The 11,385-nt window shown below is 38.6% G+C and overlaps 1 protein-coding gene and 1 pseudogene across 1 annotated transcript in view; one reads left to right on the forward strand and one right to left on the reverse strand.

Annotated features, from left to right (window-relative positions):
- REV3L (REV3 like, DNA directed polymerase zeta catalytic subunit) overlaps nucleotides 1-11,385 on the reverse strand; it is a 189,596-nt gene that overhangs the window by 122,694 nt on the left and 55,517 nt on the right.
- LOC108512036 (bromodomain-containing protein 7 pseudogene) overlaps nucleotides 9,537-11,385 on the forward strand; it is a 7,433-nt pseudogene continuing 5,584 nt past the window's right edge.

Consider the following 11,385-nt stretch of genomic DNA (forward strand, 5'->3'; position numbering starts at 1 on the left):
GAGGTGGAGGTTGCAGTGAGCTGAGATCTCGCCACTGCACTCCAGCCTGGGCGACAGAGCAAGACTCTGTTTCAAAAAAACAAAAACAAAACAAAACATTAAGTCCTCTATATCCCAACATTTCTTATGTCATTTTTCAACATTTTATTCTGCAATTTAGGTGTCTTGATTTGGTCTCTAAACTGCCCATCTAAAATCTTGTTAGCCTATTTGTAGCAAAATTACTTGGGGTATTTGTGTAGATTCAGTTTCAATAAACACAAAGACTAAATGTACCATTCCTCTAATTTGGGGGTCTGCAAACTTTTTCTGGAAGGTGACAGTAAATATTTTAGGTTTTATGGGGCATGCTGTATCTGACACAATTACATAACTCTGCTGTTGTAGCCTGGAAGCAGCTGTAAGCAATACTTAAGTGAATGGGCATGACTGAGTTAAAATAAAACTTCATTTACAAAAATAGGCAACAAGAAGGATTTGGCCCATGGATAGTAGTTTGCCAATCTCTGCTCTAATTAATTAGACTTCTTTCTCCATCATCATCTGGAATAGAAAAGTTTTTTTTTTTAAGCTGATGTATAATTAAAATCAAAATAGTGATAGCCTAAGAGTATCTTAGGAGAATAAGAAATATTTACTGTGTAATTTGCATATCCCATCTCCCAAATCTCAAATTCAATCTAAACAAGGTTTTAAACAAACTTCAACAGAGCTGTAAAACAGAAAACTTGGCATGTGAGCAAGAAAATTTATGTTTATAAAATTTTCATATTTTCTTATTCCTGGAACATCTCAAGTTTTATATCACTATCATTAACTCAATCTGTTTCCTTCCAGTCTTTCTTTGCTTCTGTCTTTCTAAATTTTACTCCATCTTTCTTATCCCATCTCCACAAAACCACAAAACAAACTAAACAAAACTCAGTCACAGAAAGTGTTAAATTACCTATTCTCATGGAAAAAAAAAGTCATAAGGATGTACTCAGCCTCAGAAATTAGACTTTCAGAATTTATCCTAAGGAAAACTTCAAAATGTACACAAAGATTCAGATACTAAGATGTGAGGCAAGTATGACTAACAATAGTGAAAAAAAAAATGAAGATAATCTAAATTTCCAAAATAGGGAAATAAGTAAATTATGTTATATCTATATAATAGCTCTGTGGCTCTATAGCAAATGCTGCTTGCTGCCTGATTTTGTAAATAAAGTTTTATTAGAATACACCACAGCCATTTAGAATGGTCTATGGCTGCTTCTGCTATAGAGAGTTGAGTAGCAGCAACAGACACCCTACAACCCTCAAAACCTAAAATATGTGCTATCTGGTTCTTTATAGAAAAGTTTGCTAACCTCAGNCTTCATTTACAAAAATAGGCAACAAGAAGGATTTGGCCCATGGATAGTAGTTTGCCAATCTCTGCTCTAATTAATTAGACTTCTTTCTCCATCATCATCTGGAATAGAAAAGTTTTTTTTTTTAAGCTGATGTATAATTAAAATCAAAATAGTGATAGCCTAAGAGTATCTTAGGAGAATAAGAAATATTTACTGTGTAATTTGCATATCCCATCTCCCAAATCTCAAATTCAATCTAAACAAGGTTTTAAACAAACTTCAACAGAGCTGTAAAACAGAAAAACTTGGCATGTGAGCAAGAAAATTTATGTTTATAAAAATTTTCATATTTTCTTATTCCTGGAACATCTCAAGTTTTATATCACTATCATTAACTCAATCTGTTTCCTTCCAGTCTTTCTTTGCTTCTGTCTTTCTAAATTTTACTCCATCTTTCTTATCCCATCTCCACAAAACCACAAAACAAACTAAACAAAACTCAGTCACAGAAAGTGTTAAATTACCTATTCTCATGGAAAAAAAAAGTCATAAGGATGTACTCAGCCTCAGAAATTAGACTTTCAGAATTTATCCTAAGGAAAAACTTCAAAATGTACACAAAGATTCAGATACTAAGATGTGAGGCAAGTATGACTAACAATAGTGAAAAAAAAAATGAAGATAATCTAAATTTCCAAAAATAGGGAAATAAGTAAATTATGTTATATCTATATAATAGCTCTGTGGCTCTATAGCAAATGCTGCTTGCTGCCTGATTTTGTAAATAAAGTTTTATTAGAATACACCACAGCCATTTAGAATGGTCTATGGCTGCTTCTGCTATAGAGAGTTGAGTAGCAGCAACAGACACCCTACAACCCTCAAAACCTAAAATATGTGCTATCTGGTTCTTTATAGAAAAAGTTTGCTAACCTCAGCAACAGGAGATGTTTAAGTGTATTTCCTAGCATAAGAAAATGTTTATGATGTATTTATAGTCAGATGAAAATTAGTTATAAAATAACATAGTACGAGACCAGGTGATAGCCGATTGTTTTATATATATATTTATACTATAAATATATATATATATTTTGCCTTAAAGGCAAAACAAAGCATAATATGTAACAGTTTCCTTTCATTTTCTCCTTTTATTTGTAAATAATACTTAGGAGTTTCACATTTATTTATGCCATTTTATTTCTTCAAATAAAATATACAGAACTTTATCTAGAATCATTGGCTTTAAATGATTAATCCCACATTACTAAGAGAAACTATATCCCTGAAATAATACCAGATGTTTCAAAAGTCTACTTTATTCATAATTTGTCTAATGTATTTTTGTATATATAGTGCTGGGTATAGTTGATTCCTTTATTCATAAATGTAGTCATGATTTCTCTACTCAAGTAATTTGTGGAGACCCAATGTTCAGTGCTAAACTACAGGCTGCTTATAAAATAGCCACTGACTTCATGGACTTTACAGTTTACTTGGAGAAAATGATGAATTAATAGGCAATTACAGTATGGTATGACAGGTGCTCAGTAAGTACAAAATCCTATGGCTATATCCACAAGTATCTAACTCAGACTTGTGAGCATCTAGGAAGGCTTATCAGAGGAAGTGACTTTTGAGCTGATATCTGAACTATGAATCAGATTAAGCCAAGCAAATGAAGAAGAATGTTTTCAATATGTACAGAAACCTGACAGCAAGAGAAACATGGCATCTGGGAATAGGAAAAGTGTAGGTGGGATGAAACAAGCAGTGCAATGAAGAGAAAGAAAAGGAGTATGAGGCCGGGCGCAGTGGCTCAAGCCTGTAATCCCAGCGCTTTGGGAGGTCGAGGCGGGTGGATCACGAGGTCAGGAGATCAAGATCATCCTGGCTAACACAGTGAAACCCCGACTCTACTAAAAAAAGAAAAAATACAAAAAATGAGCCGGGCGTGCTGGTGGGCGCCTGTAGTTCCAGCTACTTGGGAGGCTGAGGCAGGAGACTGGCATGAATCTGGGAGGCAGAGCTTGCAGTGAGCCAAGATCGTGCCACTGCACTCCAGCCTGGGCGACAGAGCGAGACTCCGGCTCAAACAAAAAAAAAAAGAGTATGAGAGAGAGGAACAGTGTGTGTGTGTGTGTGTGTGTATGTGTGTGTGTGTGTGTGTCTTGTGTTTGTGTGCGTGAGCACATGCATGTACTAATGACCTGTATAGATTCGCATTTTATAAAATTCTCCGTGGACACATTGTGGGGACACTGGCAACAGAACTACAGAAAGGAAAATCTGTTTAGGAGGCTGCTGGAGGAATTCAGTCGAGATGTCAGTGGAGTTGGAGAAAAGGTCAAGGATATAGGGAGTTGAATCAAGAGGCTATGGTAACTGGAATTTGAGAGTAGGATAAGGCAGAAGGAATCAAAGATGACTCTTACATTTTTGGCTTAGGCAACCGGATGGATGATAATGTCATTCAAAGAAAACTGTAAAAGAGGGGCAGGTTGACTTCTGTTTTGCATTTATAGAATTTTACATGTCTATAGAATTTCCAAATGGATATTTAAATGAAACACATATAGATATGGAGCTTAAGAAAGAGATCTGGACTAGAGAAGAAGATAGATTTGCCAGTATGCGCAATAATTGGGTAAGATTTCTCAGGGAGAATGGATATACAAGCGAAGGGACCTAAGCAAGAATCCTGAGGAATACTGATATTGAAGAGAGGCCGTGAGTATTTTCATTTACGTGAGATGTGAGAGACAGAGCCCTGAGTGGGCTACCAGGCAAGAAGGGGAGGCTAATAGTGAAAATTTGATAATATAAGCATATTAGCCATGGAACCAGTGTTCCAAGGATCCAGTAGAAACATAAGCGACAGGCAAGTAACAAGAGGCTGGATCAGAGATTGGAGGCAGGATGTAGATAAAAGTACATAGGACTGAAAAGAGGCATTTACAAAATTGCTGAGTAAGGACCTTTCAATATCTGTTCCTCCATAAAAGCAACAAGAACACTGGCAAAAACTGTCAAAAGCAACTTTTTCAGAACTCTGGAAATTAAAGGTTTGCAACAATCCAAGGAGTATTTATTCAGGAACACCAGATGAATGCTAAAACAGCAAGCTTTGTGGCATTTAACTTGTTCTAATCTGATCCCTCCCTCTGCAGCTACAAAACAGTTTTGAAAATAAAAGCCTTGCATCCACAGTAGCTGTAAAAACTAGCAGCCAGGCAGTCACTGGACGAGCCGGAACCCATTTGGAGCTCCTCCAAAGCCGTAGCTACCCTCAGAAAACTGCCACTGTTGGACTTGTCTGGCAGCTTGCTGAACAACACTCCATTCCCAGCATTGCCTTTGTTTGATTTGACTAAGGGCTCACTCTACGTGAAGAGCCCTATATGCCGCAGGGTCATTGTGGAAAACAATCAACAGCGACTATTTAACACTGTAGCTGCATGGAGGAATTTACCAGCTGGGTCTAACAAGAGGCTGACCAAAAAATTCACAAGTACAAACTGAGGAATGGAGGAAGGAAATGTCCACTGGGGCTTGGAAAAACTTTGATACAGTCAAGGGAATTTAGAAGGCCATAAGCATGTGTAGGGCTATGTACATGCCCAGGAAAGACCTCAGGATGACTAATATTTTGCCTCTTGTTGATCTCGAGGCTCTGGCCCAACATACTCACAGAGCCCCTCAGCAAAAGCTGAGAAAAGAGGCATTTAAAGCAATCTCTGGACAACCATTAACTGACCACTATGCTAGCTGAGCAGAGACTTCAAAGAATAGGGACTATACAAAAATTAGCCCATGAAAATCACTAAAGAAATAAACCACAGCAACAACAAAAACAAACGGGGGGGGGGGGGTTGGGGGGAATCTAACTTCCAGAAATGATACATAATTTAAAATGTCTGGTTTTCAACAAAAATAAAATTATAAAACACACAAACAGGAAAATATGGCGCCATATATATATATACACACACACACATACATATATATATATAAAAGCAGACAACAGAAACTGTTCATGAAGAAGCCAAGATGTCAGACTTACTGGACAAAGATTTCAAGCCAGCTATTATTAGTATTTTAAAAAACTAAAGGAAACCATGTCAAGAGAGTTAAAGGAGAGTATGAGACCAACATCTTACCAAATAGAGAATACCAATGAAGAGATAGAAATTATAAAAAAGAACCAAATGGAAATTCCAGAGTTGAAAAGTTCAATAACTAAAATGAAAAATTTACAAGAGGGGGTGTGATACTATGATAAAAGAAGAAAAATATATTTGGTCTTTGTCCTGTTCCTGATACACAGCTCCTAAAACGTTTGGACTCTTTTAAGTGTTAAATGTTTATCTGTGTACCAATGAGAAGGCTGGTAGCTAGGGGCTCCTGGATAGCCTCAGGTAGGGCAGAAGTGCAGGGAGCCTAGGGACTCCATTTGTGGCTGGTGTCTGAAGTGAGCAGTACTATCAGACAGAACCCTTACCCTGTAGCGTACGCATTAGTAGTAGCTAGTGTCAGAACTGAATAGAATTGTAGAGCACCCACAGTTGATGTCGGAGAACCAAGAATTTGTTACTGTAAAACTGATGCACAGGATGTCTTTTTCAAATTGGGTGGCCTCTAAGAAGGCTTTCAACTGAGTCTAGTAGAAATTTTGATGGATTTAAATCTCACTTTCTCCTTATAAAGTATTTTTTCTCCTTATAAACAATGAAGATATGTATCATGTCCTAACATCTCCTCTTTATGTAAGGGAACTAGAAGGGAATCAATTAACCTATTTATACCAGAGATTGCAATTTTTTGTGTGTGAAAAATCAGACTTTGGTGATGACCTTGAGTAGCATATAAAGAACTCCCACAAGCTTAGCAGCCCAATAATGGAACACTAGCCATAAATGGGTTAAGGGTCAACCTCCAAACTGAACAACAGTAATTTTATGATTAATATAATTCTTTTAAGATTAATATGTCAGAAATCTGATGAAATGCTGCATCCAAAGTTCATAAGCAATTTAATCTGCAATTATTGTTATAGAAAGTAAATCAGTAATTCTCTTGATTTTCAATGACTATGAAACTATATGGGTACTACTCAAAGGCACACACCACGGTATAACTTTTTCTAAAATGCTCAGTGTTAAAAAACAAAGCTTCTAATAGTAGTTTCAAGCACAAATCTCCAAGAAAATGTGCACCTTTCAGACTAAATGTCATAAAAGTAACTAGTATTATTAATCTTAGTGAAAATAAAATTCTGGCTTCTAAGACAAATACTTTTTAGTTTCAGATAATTTAGCCAGAATGGTCACACACATTAATTTTTGTGGTATTTTAACTGAAACGTAAATAAACCAAAGTCTCAAAAAAAAATTCTGATTATGACATGAAAATTCATCTCAGACAATTTAAAGCAATATTAAAAGTTAAGATAAACTTACTGTCTGGTCAAATTTGTATATAAATATCTAAATCCTCCTTCAAATGCAAATAAATAAAATACTATCGGTAATCAACATTATATGCAAGTCTAGTAAATTATTCAACCATATTTTATGGTAGCTGAATACTGAAGGACCTTAAGCTTTTACCTGTCTAAAAGAAAGTTGAAAAGACAACGCACAGATTGAAAAACAATTGTGAATTGTATATTTGATAAGGGACTTGTATCTAGAACAAACAACTCTTACAACTCAATAATAAAAAGACAATACAATTTAAAAATGGACAGAGACTTCTGGTTCTAAAACGGTGGTATAGAAGTAAGCTGGCTTCACTCACTGCCACAGAAAACCAAAACCACATATACAGTGCTGACACGATCATGAGCAATATCCCAGAACTCAAATATGAGAAGGAGACAGTTCCCAAGACCACAAAGAAGTAAAAACACTCTGAGCAAAAGAAAGCAAATTAGACTTTCATAATCACAGTGCCCCTCCCCTCAATCTGTCCAGCACCAAGCATGCATTTCCCAACTCAGAGTTGCTAAACTGGAAAAAGTGTAACTGAGGTGGACAACTGGCTTCTCCACCATCTTAGGTTTGTTGGCAACAGAACTGTCCCTGTCCTAATAATCGGGAGCAGTGGAAATACCTCAGGGAGAAATATCCCTGAAAACAGCCAGAAATAAAGAGAGGAGGTGGGAGGTGGGACTACTATCCCTAGTCCTGGAAACTCTGCTTTGTAACTCAGCCAAAAGAGATGCCAGGTTGGAGTGGGTGTTCAGCAGTACCACACTGTAAGAAGTTCATTTCACAGGTTCATTGGACACGAATCTCTACCCAGCCTTCACACACTACCAGGATATCCCCTTTGGGACGTCCCTCATTCAGGATGGGCAGCATTCTGATTGTTTACTAGAATGTATGCAAACCTGGGCTTAAGGCACTACCTAGTGCTGAAAAGGAGGCAGCAACTTAGCAGATTTAAGAATAAAAAAAAAGAAAATTAACAGGTAAACTTCAAAGAATCTCTAAGCAAGCATATTCAATAAAAACCAAAACAAGCCAGACAGAGAAGACTAGAATAAATAAGTAATCCTTGAATGTAAAGACACAGATGTATATCCACAACAACCAACCAAAAACAGGGAACTATGACCGCAAACAGACAAACCAAGGAACCAGTGACTGACCCTAAAAAGATGGTGACATGAGCTTTCTGACCAAGAATTTAAAATACCAGGTATAAGGAAATTCAATAACCTACAAGACAACGCAGAAGAGTAACTAAGAAATTTATTAGAGAAATTTAGCAAGGAGATCGAAATAATACCAAAAAAATCAAACAGAAATCAAAACTGAGAAACACATTTGGTGAACAGAAAAATTCATTAGATGCTCTCAACAGCACAATGGAAACTCAATAACCTACAAGACAACACAGAAAAGTAATACAGAAATTTACTAGAGAAATTTAACAAGGAGAGTGAAACAATACAAAGAAAACAAACAAATTGAAACTGAGAAATATATTTGGTGAACTGAAAAATTCATTAGAGTCTCTCAATCACAGGATATATGAAACAAAAAAAAGTCAGTGAGCTCAAAGACAGGCTATCTGAAAATACATGAGGAGAAAAAAGAAAAAAAAACAATGAAAAGGAATGAAGGTTGCCTTTAATACATAGAAAATTACCTCTAAAGACAAAAATCAAAGAAATTTATTGGTATTTAAGAGCAAGTGCTCTTGTTAAGTAAGGGCAAGGGGTAAAGCTTATTTCAAGAAATAACAGAAAATAATCCCAAAACTTGAGAAAAAGATAAATATTCAGGTACAGGAATAAAGGTGAGACAACACCAAGTAGATCTGACACAAATAAGACTACTCACAAGTTATACAATAATCGAACACTCAAAGGTCAAGGACAAAGAAAGCAGCAAGAGAAAAGAAGTAAATGATGTATACAAGTGCTCTAACTTGTCTGGCAACAGACAGCTTAACAGAAACTATAAAGGCCAGGAGAGTAGAATGCTGTCTTCAACATGCTTTTAAAAAATGCCACTTAAGAATAAAGTATTGAGCAATGCTATCTTTCAAATATAAAAAAGAGGGTTTTTGTTTTGTCTTTTCATTTTTTAAAACTACTTTTGTAGTGATGGGATCACACTATGTTGACCAGGCTGGTTGTGAACTCCTGAGCTCAAGCAATCCTCCCATCTGTGCCTCCCAAAGTGCTGGGATTATAGGTGTGAGCCATTGTGCCCAGCCAAATATATAGTCTTTCCCAGACAAACTTAAGCTAAGAGAATTCACCACTACCAGAACCATCTTACAAAAAATGCTCATGGGAGTTCTTCCACCAGACAGAAAAAAACACTAACTTACAAAAAGAAAGCTTGTAAAGCTATAAAAACCACTGGTAAAATTAAGTACACAAACAAACCAGAATACTCTATTACTGTAATTTGTGGTGTACAATCCATTTGTAACTCTAGTTGTTACGAAGTCCAAAACACAAATCTACCAAAGACAATACTTACAGCAACCTTAAGAGAGAGGCAATTTAAAAATATAAAAATTAACACAACATAGTGTCAAAATGTAGGGGAGGGTGGTGGAATTATAGTAAAGAGGATTTCTCAGCTTCTCAGGAGGGGCTTCCCAGGCCCTGCTCCCGGACCGGAAGTGGCGGGCCTGGGCCTGGCGCGGCTGGCAGGCACTGGGGCTCAGTCGGACATGGGCAAGAAGCACAAGAAGCACAAGTCGGACAAACACCTCTACGAGGAGTATGTAGAGAAGCCCTTGAAGCTGGTCCTCAACGTAGGAGGGAACGAAGCCACCGAACTCTCCATGAGCAGCTCAGGGCACGACTCCAGCCTCTTCAAAGACAAAAACCGATCATGACAAACACAAGGACAGAAAGCAGAAAAAGAGAAAGGAAGGAGAGAAGCAGGTTCCAGGGGAAGAAAAGGGGAGAAAATATAAGAGTTAAGGAAGATAAAAAGAAGCGAGATCAAGAAAGGGTGGAGAATGAGGCGGAAAAAGACCTCCAGTGTCACGCCCCTGTGAGATTAGACTTGCCGCATGAGAAGCCTCTCACAAGCACTTTAGCCAAACAAGAACAGACACCCCTTCAAGAAGCTTTCAATCAACTGGCAAGACAATTGCAGAGAAAAGATTCAAGTGCTTTCTTTTCATTTCCTGTGACCGATTTTACTGCTCCTGGTTACTTCATGATCATTAAACGCCCAGTGGATTTTAAATGAAAGAAAGAAAGAAAAGATCAAGAACAATGACTACGGAATAGAAGCAAAATGGCCGAATAGGAACAGCTCCAGTCTCCAGCTCCCAGCGCCAGCGACACAAAAGACAGGTGATTTCTGCATTTTCAACTGAGGCACTGGGTTCATCTCACTAGGGAGTGCCGGACAATCGGTGCTGGTCAGCTGCTGCAGCCCGACGAGTGAAAGCCGAAGCAGGGCAAGGCATTGCCTCACCTGGGAAGCACAAGGGGGAAGGGAATCCCTTTTCCTAGCCAGGGGAACTGAGACACACAACACCTGGAAAATCCGGCAACTCCCACTCCAATACTGCGCTTTACCAAGGGTCTTAGCAAAGGGCACACCAGGAGATTATATCCCACACCAGGCCGGGAGGGTCCCACGTCAGGGGAGCCTCCCTCCTTGCTAGCAGAGCAGTCTGTGATCTAACGGCAAGGCAGCAGCGAGGCTGGGGGAGGGGCGCCTGCCATTGCTGAGGCTTAAGTAGGTAAAAAAAGCCGCTGGGAAGTTCGAACTGGGTGGAGCCCACAGCAGCTCAAGGAGGCATGCCTGTCTCTAGACTCCACCTCTGGGGACAGGGCACAGCTAAACAACAACAACAACAACAACAACAACAAAAGCAGCAGAAACCTCTGCAGACGCAAATGACCCTGTCTTACAGCTTTGAAGAGAGTAGTGGATCTCCGAACACGGAGGCTGAGATCTGAGAACGGACAGACTGCCTGCTCAAGTGGGTCCCTGATCCCTGAGTAGCCTAAATGGGAGACATCCCCAACTAGGGGTAGACCGACACCCCACACCTCACACGGCAGGGTACACCCCTGAGATGAAGACTCCAAAACAAGAATCAGACAGGCACACTCGCTGTTCAGCAATATTCTATCTTCTGCAGCCTCTGTTGCTGATATCCAGGCAAACAGGGTCTGGAGTGGACCTCAAGCAATCTCCAACAGACCTACAGCTAAGGGTCCTGACTGTTAGAAGGAAAACTAAGAAACAGGAAGGACATCCACACCAAAACCCCATCAGTACATCACCATCACCAAAGAACAAAGACAGATAAAACCATAAAGATGGGGAAAAAGCAGGGCAGAAAAGCTGGAAATTGAAGAGGTAACAGTGCATCTCCACCTCCAAAGGAACGCAGCTCATTGCCAGCAACGGATCAAAGCTGGACGGAGAATAACTTTGACGAGTTGAGAGAAGAAGGCTTCAGTCCATCAAACTTCTCAGAGCTAAAGGAGGAATTACGTACCCAGCACAAAGAAACTAAAAATCTTGAAAAAAGAGTGGAAGAATTGACA

The sequence above is a fragment of the Rhinopithecus bieti genome, unplaced genomic scaffold (genome assembly GCF_001698545.2).
Source record: "Rhinopithecus bieti isolate Rb0 unplaced genomic scaffold, ASM169854v2 scaffold_26504, whole genome shotgun sequence".
NCBI lineage: Eukaryota > Metazoa > Chordata > Mammalia > Primates > Cercopithecidae > Rhinopithecus > Rhinopithecus bieti.